We start from the raw sequence: 12,730 nt of genomic DNA, 5'->3' as shown, positions 1-12,730 counted from the left end.
TAAAAAAAAAAAGTTGACAGATGTATATGTGTAACATAATTCCCTTTACTGTACAACAGAAACTAACACAACAATGTCAATAAACTATACAGCAACAAATTATTTTAAATTGAAATTGTCGCTAGAAATAAGACCTTTCATAATTACAAAGGTAGGTAGGTTTAGTCACTAAGAAGTGTCAAACTCTTGAGATGCTATGGACTGTAGCCCTCCAGGCTCCTCTGTCCATGGGATTTCCCAGGAACAATACTGGAGTGTGTTGCCATTTCCTTCTCCAAGGGAATCTTCCCGACCCAGGTAATAAGCACAGGTTTTCTGCATTGCAAGCAGACTCTTTACTGACTAAGCCACCAGAGAATAATCATAAAACATTAATGCAAATTAAAAGAGATTTTTAGAGTAGGTCAAACCACTACACAAGTGTAATTATCTACAAGAAGTCTACCTAGTTTAAATACAAAGGCACATATAGATAAAAAGTAAATGGATTAAGAAAGCTTGCCATAAAAACACTGGTCAAAATAATGCGGGACTTTCGGCCCGGGCGGTGCAGACGTGAGCGACGCTGGCCCTGGCAGCGCAGACGCGAGCGACACCGGCTCTGGTGCAACCGACCACGTGCAGAATCGTGGCCGAGAGGAGCTACCCCACGCCCAAGGTTAGGGCAGTGGCCAAGAGGAGCTGTCCCACGTCCAAGAGGCGGTGGCTGCTTGGGCACAGGAGGGCCGAGAGGAGCTACTCCACATTCAAAGTCAGGAGGGGCGACCTTGAGGAGATACCCCTCGTCCAAGGCAAGGTACAGCGGCTGCACTTTGCTGGAGTAGCTGTGAAGAGATACTCCATGACCAAGGTAAGTGAAACCCAAATAAGAGGGTAGGTATTGGGAGGGGGCATTCATAATCACAAAAAACTAGTTGATCTAATCATATGATCTAATCAGTCGTGTCCGACTCTGTGTGACCCCACGGACGGAAGCCCACCAGGCTCCCCCGTTTGCTACTAAAGCTAAATTTACTACTCAGAACCAACAACTAAGTACTGAAATTGTTCATTTCACTGTCCTGGGCAGTTATTAAGTTAAAGTGATAATTCCTGCTGCCAGAATTTTAATCTATTCCTCATTTCTCCTCTTAGTATGAATTATTATATTATTTAATATACTAAATTATTCATTACAAAAAATATAATCACTAGAGTATATTCCTAAATTTTGAGGCAAATATAAATAGTGTAATAGTTTGGGGGAAGTTAGCAGATTCAAATATAAAGAAAAGAGTCTTTCATCTTCTACTTGTATTACTCATGGTCACAAATATTCCTGTTCTTCCCAAACTATGTAAAATAATTTTGACAAGACCTTCTAGGACAGTTAAGATAAAAGGACATTAAACTATTAAAACTGTCCTGATGAAATTTAGAGAAGGAAAATGATTGCTTTTAATCAAAATAGTGTTGTTTGGAAAAATAGTAAAAATGTTATGCAATACAATAAATTAAACTGACTTTTAATCAGGTTAATATATGTTTTCCTTTATAATGAAGCAATGGATTAAGTCTATTAAATGAGTGCATTTATAATCCCCCTTTAATAAATATATACTAACAATAAAAAAAAAAATAATCATATGGACCACAGCCCTGTCTAACTCAATGAAGCTAAGCCATGCCTTGTGGGGCCACCCAAGACGGACGGGTCATGGTGAAGAGGTCTGACAGAATGTGGTCCACTGGAGAAGGGAATGGCAAACCACTTCAGTATACTTGCCTTGAGAACCCCATGAACAGTATAAAAAGGCAAAATGATAGGATAGTGAATGAGGAATTACCTAGGTCGGTAGGTGCCCAGTATGCTACTGGAGATCAGTGGAGAAATAACTCCAGAAAGAATGAAGGGATGGAGCCAAAGCAAAACAAATACCCAGTTGTGGATGTGACTGATGCTAGAAGCAAGGTCCGATGCTGTAAAGAGCAATATTGCACAGGAACCTGGAATGTTAGGTCCATGAATCAAGACAAATTGGAAGTGGTCAAACAGGAGATGGCAAGAGTGAACGTCGACATTCTAGGAATCAGTGAACTAAAATGGAATGGAATGGGTGAATTTAACTCAGATGATCATTATATCTACTACTGTGGGCAGGAATCCCTTAGAAGAAATGGAGTAGCCATCATGGTCAACAAAAGAGTCTGAAATGCAGTACTTGGATGCAATTTTAAAAACGACAGAATGATTTCTGTTCGTTTCCAAGGCAAAGCATTCAATATCACAGTAATTCAAGTCTATGCCCCAACCAGTAATGCTGAAGAAGCCGAAGTTGAACAGTTCTATGAAGACCTACAAAACCTTTTAAAACTAACACCCAAAAAAGGTGTCCTTTTCATTATAGGGGACTGGAATGCAAAACTGGGAAGTCAAGAAACACCTGGAGTAACAGGCAAATTTGGCCTTGGAGGACGAAATGAAGCAGGGCAAAGGCTAATAGAGTTTTGCCAAGAGAACGCACTGGTCATAGCAAACACCCTCTTCCAACAACACAAGAGAAGACTCTACACATGGACATCACCAGATGGTCAACACCGAAATCAGATTGATTATATTCTTTGCAGCCAAAGATGGAGAAGCTCTATATAGTTAGCAAAAACAAGACCAGGAGCTGACTATGGCTCAGATCATGAAATCCTTATTGCCAAATTCAGACTTAAATTGAAGAAAGTAGGGAAAACCACTAGACCATTCAGATACGACCTAAATCAAATCCCTTATGATAATACAGTGGAAGTAAGAAATAGATTTAAGGGTCTAGATCTGATAGATAGAGTGCCTGATGAACTCTGCACGGAGGTTCGTGACATTGTACAGGAGACAGGGACCAAGACCATCCCCATGGAAAAGAAATGCAAAAAAAGCAAAATGGCTGTCTAAGGAGGCCTTACAAATAGCTGTGCAAAGAAGAGAAGCAAAAAGTAAAGGAGGAAAGGAAAGATATAAGCATCTGAATGCAGAGTTCCAAAGAATAGCAAGGAGAGATAAGAAAGCCTTCCTCAGCGATCAATGCAAAGAAATAGAGGAAAACAACAGAATAGGAAAAACAAGAGATCTTTTCAAGAAAATTAGAGATATCAAGGGAACATTTCATGCAAAGATGGGCTTGATAAAGGACAGAAATGGTATAGACCTAACAGAAGCAGAAGATATTAAGAAGAGGTGGCAAGAATACACAGAAGAACTGTACACAAAAGATCTTCACGATGAAGATAATCACGATGGCGTGATCACTCACCTGGAACCAGACATCTTGGAATGTGAAGTCAAGTGGGCCTTAGAGAGCATCACGACGAACAAAGCTAGTGGAGGTGATGGAATTCCAATTGAGCTATTTCAAATCCTGAAATATGATGCTGTGAAAGTGCTGCACTCAATATGCCAGCAAATTTGGAAAACTCAGCAATGGCCACAGGACTGGAAAATGTCAGTCTTCATTCCAATCCCAAAGAAAGGCAATGCCAAAGAATGCTCAAACTACTGCACAATTGCACTCATCTCACACGCTAGTAAAGTCATGCTCAAAATTCTCCAAGCTAGGCTTCAGCAGTATGTGAATCGTGAACTTCCAGATGTTCAAGCAGGTTTGAGAAAAGGAAGAGGAACCAGAGATCAAATTGCCAACATCCGCTGGATTATGGAGAAAGCAAGAGAGTTCCAGAAAAACATCTATTACTGCTTCATTGACTATGCCAAGGCCTTTGACTGTGTGGATCACAATAAACTGTGGAACATTCTGAAAGAGATGGGAATCCCAGACCACCTGACCTGCCTCTTGAGAAACCTGTATGCAGGTCAGGAAGCAACAGTTAGAACTGGACATGGAACAACAGACTGGTTCCAAATAGGAAAAGGAGTGCATCAAGGTTGTATATTTTCACCCTGCTTATTTAACTTATATGCAGAGTACATCATGAAGAACCCTGGGCTGGAAGAAGCACAAGCTGGAATCAAGATTGCCGGGAGAAATATCAATCACCTCAGATATGCAGATGACACCACCCTTATGGCAGAAAGTGAAGAGGAACTCAAAGCCCTCTTGATGAAAGAGGAGAGTGAAAAGGTTGGCTTGAAGCTCAACATTCAGAAAACAAAGATCATGACATCTGGTCCCATCACTTCTTGGGAAATAGATGGGGAAACAGTGGAAACCGTGTCAGACTTTATTTTTGGGGGCTCCAAAATCACTGCAGATGCTGATTGCAGCCATGAAATTAAAAGACTCTTACTCCCTGGAAGCAATGTTATGACCAACCTAAATAGCATATTAAAAAGCAGAGACATTACTTTGCCAACAAAGGTCCATCTAGTCAAGGCTATGGTTTTTCCCGTGGTCATGTATGGATGTGGGAGTTGGACTGTGAAGAAAGCTGATTGCCGAAGAATTGATGCTTTTGAACTGTGGTGTTGTAGAAGACTCTTGAGAGTCCCTTGTAGTGCAAGGAGATCCAACCAGTCCATTCTAAGGGAGATCAATCCTGGGTGTTCATTGGAAGGTCTTATGCTAAAGCTGAAACTCCAATACTTTGGCCACCTCATGCGACGAGTTAACTCACTGGAAAAGACTCTGATGCTGGGAGCGATTGGGGGTAGGAGGAGACGGGGACGACAGAAAATGAGGTGGCTGGATGGCATCACCGACTCTGTGGACATGAGTTTGTGTGAACTCCGTGAGTTGGTGATGGACAGGGAGGCCTGGTGTGCTGTGGTTCATGGGGTCGCTAAGAGTCGGAAACGACTGAGCGAGTGAACTGAACTGAACTTGCAGTACAAATAAAGTCCTCTCCTTTATCGCCCTCTACTGGTAGAACTCACCCTCTGCCCTGATTTCTGTCCTTGACCCTTAGCTATGTGACATTTGTCAATCCATAGTTGGACTGTAGCCTGCCAGGCTCCTCTGTCCATGGGGACTCTGCAGGCAAGAATACTCGAGTGGTTGCCATGCCCTCCTCCAATGGATCTTCCTGACCCAGGGATCAAACCTGGGTCTCCTGCACTACAGGTGGATTCTTTACAATCAGATACCAGGGAAGCCCAATCCACATTGTAAATGTTAGTAAAGCTTACATTCTTTCCTAATTGTAGGTAAATGTACAAATAAAACACCAGTACCTCCCCCCAACATAGAATGTAGGAGTAGCTAGATTAATTTTAGAGCAGACTTCAAAGGAAGGAGAATCATAGCAGATTTAAAAGGGACATTTCATATAGAAAAAGATTCAGTTCTCAAAGAGAACATAATTTTTATTATGTGTATACCTAACAACACATCATCGAACTACATGAAGCAAAAACTGATAGCAAAAATACACAAATCCGCTATTATAGTTGATGACTTTAACACCTTTCCTCAGAAATATAAAGGCCCAGGAGGCAGAAAATCAATAAAGACATGGTTGAACGCAACACCATTTATCAACTGGCAATAATGGACATCTTTTGAATACTGCATCAAAAAACAGAATACACACATTGTTCTCAAGCTCACACAGAAAATTCATCAATATAGAACACATTCTCATCTATAAAAGATGTTAATAAATTTAAAAAATAGAAATCGTACAATGTCTGCTCTGTCTACCAGACAGCAGACATAACAAGGGAGCTAAACTAGAAACAAATAACATAAAGATAGGTGGAAAATGTCAGTGTATGTAGAGATTAAGAAACACACTTCAGAAAAATGAATTAAAGAGGAAATTTCAAAGAAATCCAATCACACTGTGAACCACATGAAAACAAAAATACAACTTATCAAAATTTGTGGTATGCAGTGAAAGCAGTGCGTACAGGGAAATTTAGAGCATTGAAGATATGTATGAGAAAGGAAGGAAGATCTAAACCAATAATTTAAGTTTCTACCTTGTATGACTAGGAAAAGAAGGATTAATTAAATCAAAGTAAACATAAAAATAATAATAATTAGAGTAGAAATCATTGAAATTAAAAGCAAGAAATCAATAGATATAATAATAATAATAATAAAGCTTTGCTTTTGAAAAGGTCAATAAAATTGATAAGTATCTGGTCAGGTCAACTAAGAAAAGAAGCTAGAATACAAATTATTAGTGTTAGAAATGAAAGAGGACATAAATACAAAAGGTATGAGAATTAAAACGATAACAAATACTATGAAAACTTTATGTCCACGAATACAATAACTTAGATGAAAGTAGATCAATACTTTGAACTATATAATTTACCAAAATTCACAAAGAATAAGCAATCCAAATAGGCTTATATCTATTATAAATTAAATAAATAACCAATAAATTTTGAATATAGAAAGCACCTGTACCAGACAGATTCACTTGTAAATTCTACCAAACATGTAAGAAAAACATTATACTGAGTCTCTTAAATTTCTTTCAGAGTATAGAAGTTGAGGGAATACATTTTTTATTCATTCTATGAGGACGGCATTATCATAACTCCAAAATCAGACAAAGATATTACAAAAAAGAAAATTAAAGCCCAATATTTTTAATGAACATGAAATCCTCAACAAAATATTAGTCAGCCATATCCAAAAGAGTCTAAAAAGAATTACACACCGAGACTGAATGAGATTTTTCCCTGGTGTGCAAAGCTGATTCAACATTCTATATAAAATCAATTAATGCAATCTATCACATCAACCGACTGAAGAACAATCATACGATAATATCAATATTGTTATTCAGTCACTAAGTCCTGTCCGATTCTATGCAGCCCCATCGACTGCAGCATGCCAGGTTAATTTGGTGACACCATTCAACTAGCTCGTTCTCTGTTGCCCCCTTCTCTTCCTGCCCTCAATTTTTCCCAGTATCAGGGTCTTTTCCAATGAGGCAGCTCTTTGCATCATGTGCCCAAAGTGTTGGAGCTTCAACATCAGTCCTTCTAATGAATATTCAGGGTTGATTTCCTTTAGAGTTCACTGGTTTGATCTCCTGCAATCCAAGGGATTCTCAAGCGTCTCCAGCACCACAGCTCAAATGTACCAATTCTTCAGCACTCAGCCTTCTTTATGATCCAACACTCACATCCATACATGACTACTGGAAATACAATAGCTTTGACTATACTGACTTTTGTCAGGAAAATGATGTCTCTGCTTTTTAATATGCTGTCTAGCTTTGTTATAGCTTTTCTTCCAAGCAGCAAGCCTCTTTTAATTTTGTAACTGCAGTAACTATCCACAGTGATTTTGTAGCCCAAGAAAATAAAATCTGCCACAATTTCCATTTTTTCCCATCTTTTTGCCATGAAGTGTTGGGGACCAGATGACATGATCTTAGTTTTTTGAATGCTGAGTTTTAAGAAAGTTTTTTCAGTCTCCTCTTTCACCTTCATCAAGAGTTCTTTAGTCTCTCTTCACTTTCTGCCATTAGGGTGGTATCATCTGCATCAATAGAGGAAGAAAAAACATTTTATCAAATTCCATACCCATTTATGATAAAACTCTCAGATCTTTCACAGATTGATAAAGACTACAAAAACTGTACAACTAACATTATACTTAATGGTGAGAAACTGGGAGCTTTCCCACTAAGATCACATACAAGGCAAGGATGTCCCCTTACTATTTTTTAAATACTATACTGTATAACCTTAGTAATGAAATAAGGGAAGAAAAGGAAATAAACGTTATACTGATTGGAAAGCAAGACAAAAATTGCCTGTGTTCACTGATGATAAGTTCATCAATAAGAATATACAAAAGAGACAGGAAATAATAAGTGGTTACAGAAAGCTTGCAGGATATAAGATTATTATATAAAATTAAATTGCTTTCTTATATACCAATAATAAACAAGCAGAATTTGAAATTAACATATCATTTATATTAATACATACGAAAATGAGATACTGATTTATAAATCTAACAAAATATGTGCAAGATCTATATGAGAAAATCTACAAAAGTCTGACAAAGAAAATTTTAAAAGAACCAAACAAATGAAGAACATTCCATGTTTGTGTGTAGGAAGACAATATTATTGATATGTTATTTCCTTGCAACATGCCTTACATATGCGGTCTATCCCTAATCCAAATCTCAGAAAATTACTTTATGAATTTTGATAAACTGAATATAAAGTTACACAGAAAGGTAAAAGACACATAATAGCCAACATTGCATTAAAGGAAAAGTTAGAGGGCTGACATTCATGACTTCAAGGAAATCATGACTTAAAGCAAAATACATATGACAATATGGTATTGGGGAAATATAGACCAAGAAATCTGAGGAAAAAAATAGAAAGCCCAGAAGTAGACACCATACTTATGGTCAACTTATCTTTGACAAAGGAGCAGAGGCGATATAAAAGAGAAAAAAGAATTATAGCAGTACTGGAACAACTAGATATACACATGCAAATAAGAAAGAAAGAAAAGAATCTAGAAACAGACATTATGTATTTCACAAAATTAAAATAAATTGTAGACAAATGTGAAATACAAAATTATAAAATTCTTAGAAGACAGTATGAGAAAACCTAAGTGGTCATGTATGTTGATGCCCTTTGGGATACTATATCAAAGACATGATAGATAAAATAATTAACAAGCTGGACTTTTTAATTTTAACAAAGTCCAGCTTGTTTAATTTTAACAAACAAATGACACTATCCAGGATACTAGAGGATAAGACACAGGTTAAGTAAGAACATTAGCAAAAGACACATTTTATAAAGGACTATTATCCAAAATACACAAAGAATTCTTAAAATCAAACAATAAGAAAACAAACATCTTGATTAAAAATAGACCAATAATGTTAACAACTGACTAAGGATGATATACAGAGAGCATATAAGCATACAAAAAGATGATACACATTGTATGTCACCAGGAAAATGGAAATTTAAAAAAAATATGATGCCACTATACACCTTTTAGATTGACTAAAATCTGGAACACTGGAAACACCAAATATTGTCATGTATAAGTATATGCATAATGACATAGTCACTTTGGAAGACAATTTGGCCATTTATTACAAAACTAAAAATTATTTTACTATATGATCTATTGATCACATTCCTTGGTATTCACTCAAAGGAGCTGAAAACATGTCCATACTAACACTGGCACATAACATTTATAACAGCTTTATTTCTAATTGCCAAAACTTGGAAGCAATCAAGATCTCCTTTAGTAGGTAAATGGATGAGTAAACTGTGGTATATCTAAACAGCAGAAAATTGCTCAGCAATAAAAAGAAATAAGCTTTTAAGTTATTTAAGTTATGGAGGAACTTTAAATAAGAAGCACAAGCTGGAATCAACATTGCCGGGAGAAATATCAATAACCTCAGATATGCAGATGACACCACCCTCATGGCAAAAAGTGAAGAAGAACTAAAGAGCCTCTTGATAAAGTGAAAGAGGAGAGTGAAAAAGTTGGCTTAAAGCTCAACATTCAGAAAACAAAGATCATGGCATCTGGTCCCATCACTTCATGGGAAATAGATGGGGAAACAGTGGATACAGTGTCAGACTTTATTTTTGGGGGCTCGAAAATCACTGCAGATGGTGACTGCAGCCATGAAATTAAAAGACGCTTACTCCTTGAAAGGAAAGATATGACCAACCTAGATAGCATATTAAAAAAGAAACATTACTTTGCCAACCAAGGTCCGTCTAGTCAAGGCTATGGTTTTTCCAGTGGTCATGTATGGATGTGAGAGTTGGACTGTGAAGAAAGCTGAGCGCAGAAGAATTGATGCTTTTGAACTGTGGTGCTGGAGAAGACTCTTGAGAGTCCATTGGACTGCAAGGAGAGCCAAACAGTCCATCCTAAAGGAGATAAGTCCTGGGTGTTCACTGGAAGGGCTGATGATGCTAAAGCTGAAACTCCAATACTTTGGCCACCTCATGTGACGAGTTAACTCACTGGAAGACTCTAATGCTGGGAGGGATTGGGGGCAGGGGGAGAAAGGGACGACAGAGAATGAGATGGCTGGATGACATCACCAACTCGATGGACATGAGTTTGAGTGAACTCCGGGAGTTGGTGATGGACAGGGATGCCTGGGATGCTGTGATTCATGGGGTCGCAAAGAGTCGGACACGACTGAGCGACTGAACTGAACTGAACTGAAGAGAAATAAGCCAATCTGAGAAGATTACATAATATATGATTCTACCTATATAACATTTTGGAAAATATAAACCTATGGAGGTGGTATAAATAGCAGTGTTTTCCAGAATAAATAGATGGAGAATAAAATACTTTTAAGACAGTGACAATGCTCAATATTTTTTTTTAATATATATTTTTACTTTACATTATTGTATTGGTTTTGCCATACAGTGACATGAATTTTTCCCGGGTGTACATGTGTTCCTCATCTTGAACCCCCCTCCTACCTCCATATCCATCCCATCCCTCTGGTTCATCCCAGTACACCAGCCCTGAGCATCCTGTATCATGCTTCAAACCTGGACTGGCAATTCATTTCACATATGATAATGTACATGTTTCAAAGCCATTCTCCCAAATCATCCCACCCTCGCCCTCTTCCACAGAGTCCAAAAGACTGTTCTATACATCTGTGTCTCTTTTGCTGTCTCGTATACAGGGTTACGGCTATCATCTTTCTAAATTCCATATATATACGTTAGTATACTGTATTGGTGTTTTGCTTATTTTTAAGGCAGTTGCAATAATCTATTTGTCCAAACCATGAGAACCCTTAGGGAAACTAAGGGCAATGGGTGATTATAATGTGTCAGTTGTCAACTGTAGGTTTAACTTTGGTAAAAAATGTACCATTCCAGTGTGTATTGTGATAATGGGGATACCTCTGTATGTGTAGTGGTAGGTGGGATATCTCTATACCTACTTCTCAATTTCATTATAAACTCTCTAAAAGCTACTCTAAAAATAAAATCTTAAAAAACAGGGATGGGGAATTTAGAAAGATGATAACGATAACCCTGTATACGAGACATCAAAAGAGACACAGATGTATAGAACAGTATTTTGGACTCTGTGGGAGAGGGCGAGGGTGGGATGATTTGGGAGAAGGGCATTGAAGCATGTATATTATCATATGTGAAACAAATTGCCAGTCCAGGTTCGATGCATGATACAGGATGCTCGGGGCTGGTGCACTGGGATGAACCAGAGGGATGGGATGGGGAAGGAGGTAGGAGCGGGATTCAAGATGGGGAACACATATACACCCGGGGCAGATTCATGTCAATGTATGGCAAAACCAATACAATAATGTAAAGTAAAAAAAAAAAAAAAAACCAGGGATGGCTATATTAATATTAATTAAGCAGGCTTCAGAGCAAAGGACAGTAGCAGGAACAAAGGGAAGCTTTACATAGTGATAAAATGAGCAGTCAACCATGAAGACAAAGCTGTGTTAAATGAATATGTACCAAATAGCAGAGTTTTATATTACAACATGTAAAGACTGATGGAACTTATGGAAAGAAACAATTCCAAAAGTATAGTCATTGACCTCAAAACCCCTCTCTCAACAATTGTTAGATCCAATATTAAGACAATCAGCAAGATATGATTAACATACAAAAATGTCATACTTCTGTTTACATATGTGGAAATTAAAACTAGATTAAAATTGAAAATATAAAATACCAAAAATAAAATATTAGGTATTATTTTAACAATTTATGTGTAGAATATATAAGCTGAGAACTACAAAATGCCCATGAAATAAAATTTTAAAAATATAAATAAATAGAGATACATACTGTGATCAAGGATTGGAACATTCATTATAATAAAAAAGTTAATATTCTCCAAGTTGGTCTATATATTTAAGTTTCTACCAAAATCCCAGTCAAAATTATTGTAGATATAGAAAAGTTTGCTCTAAAGTATATACAAAAATGCAACATATGTAAAATAATTTTGGAAAAAAAACAAAGTGTAAGGAACCACTCATAAATTAGAGGCTTATTTTATAGCTGCAGCAATCAAGACACTGTGGTACTAAGGATGAATAAACACAAGGATGAATGAAACACACCAACCAAAAGATGAGACCCACATAAATATGCCTACCTGATTTTGCAAAGGTGCAAAAAACAATTTGTTATGGACATTCTTTTCCTCAACTTAGGGTGTTACAAGTAAATAACCATAAGCAAGAAAATGAACATAAACTTTGCCTAATTCAAAATGTAACAGTCAAGTGTATCATAGGATTATGTATGAATGCAAAAATATAAAATATTTTTAAGTAAGGTAAAATCTTACTTAGAGCAAAGTTACTAACATAATTACTAAGTTAGTACTAACAAAGTTACTAAATTTTGTGAAAATTTTTTACATAAAACACCAAATGCACAACTCTTAAAAGGAAAAACTGAAAAAGTGGACATCAAAATAAAAAGTTTTGTTTTCTGAAAGACTGAGTTATGAGGATGAAAAGACAAGCTACAAATCAGGAGAATTTTTGTAAACCATATATCTAACAAAGGACTAGTATACAGAGTATATAAAAAGCTCTCCAAATGCAAAAGTTAAAAACTCAGAGAAACAGTAAACAATTAGCAAAATATCAAAAGACACAAGAAAGAGGAGTAATATTGACAATGATGGTATAGGTGTATCCAAAACTCCATCTGTTCATTAAGGCATTAAAAAATAAATATGCTAGAAATATCAATCAGGATAAAATTTTTAGTCCTAGAATATGCTCAAAGCTTTGCAAAAACG

General features: G+C 36.8%; 2 protein-coding genes across 2 annotated transcripts in view; one reads left to right on the top strand and one right to left on the bottom strand.

The window, feature by feature from the left end:
- Positions 1-12,730, top strand: part of LOC129564278 (zinc finger X-linked protein ZXDB-like) — a 105,177-nt gene that overhangs the window by 79,173 nt on the left and 13,274 nt on the right. The window lies entirely within an intron of this gene.
- Positions 6,212-12,730, bottom strand: part of LOC129564277 (zinc finger X-linked protein ZXDB-like) — a 108,479-nt gene continuing 101,960 nt past the window's right edge. Inside the window, exon 3 of the transcript XR_008687461.2 lies at positions 6,212-7,427. The gene's annotated coding sequence lies outside the window, so the exon portion shown is untranslated. The remainder of the gene's footprint in view (positions 7,428-12,730) is intronic.

This window comes from Moschus berezovskii, chromosome X (genome assembly GCF_049115385.1).
Source record: "Moschus berezovskii isolate FMDL1 chromosome X, NW_MosBer_1.0, whole genome shotgun sequence".
Lineage (NCBI taxonomy): Eukaryota > Metazoa > Chordata > Mammalia > Artiodactyla > Moschidae > Moschus > Moschus berezovskii.
The sequence above is the reverse complement of the archived record's forward strand: the minus strand, read 5'-3'. Positions and strand labels throughout refer to the sequence as shown.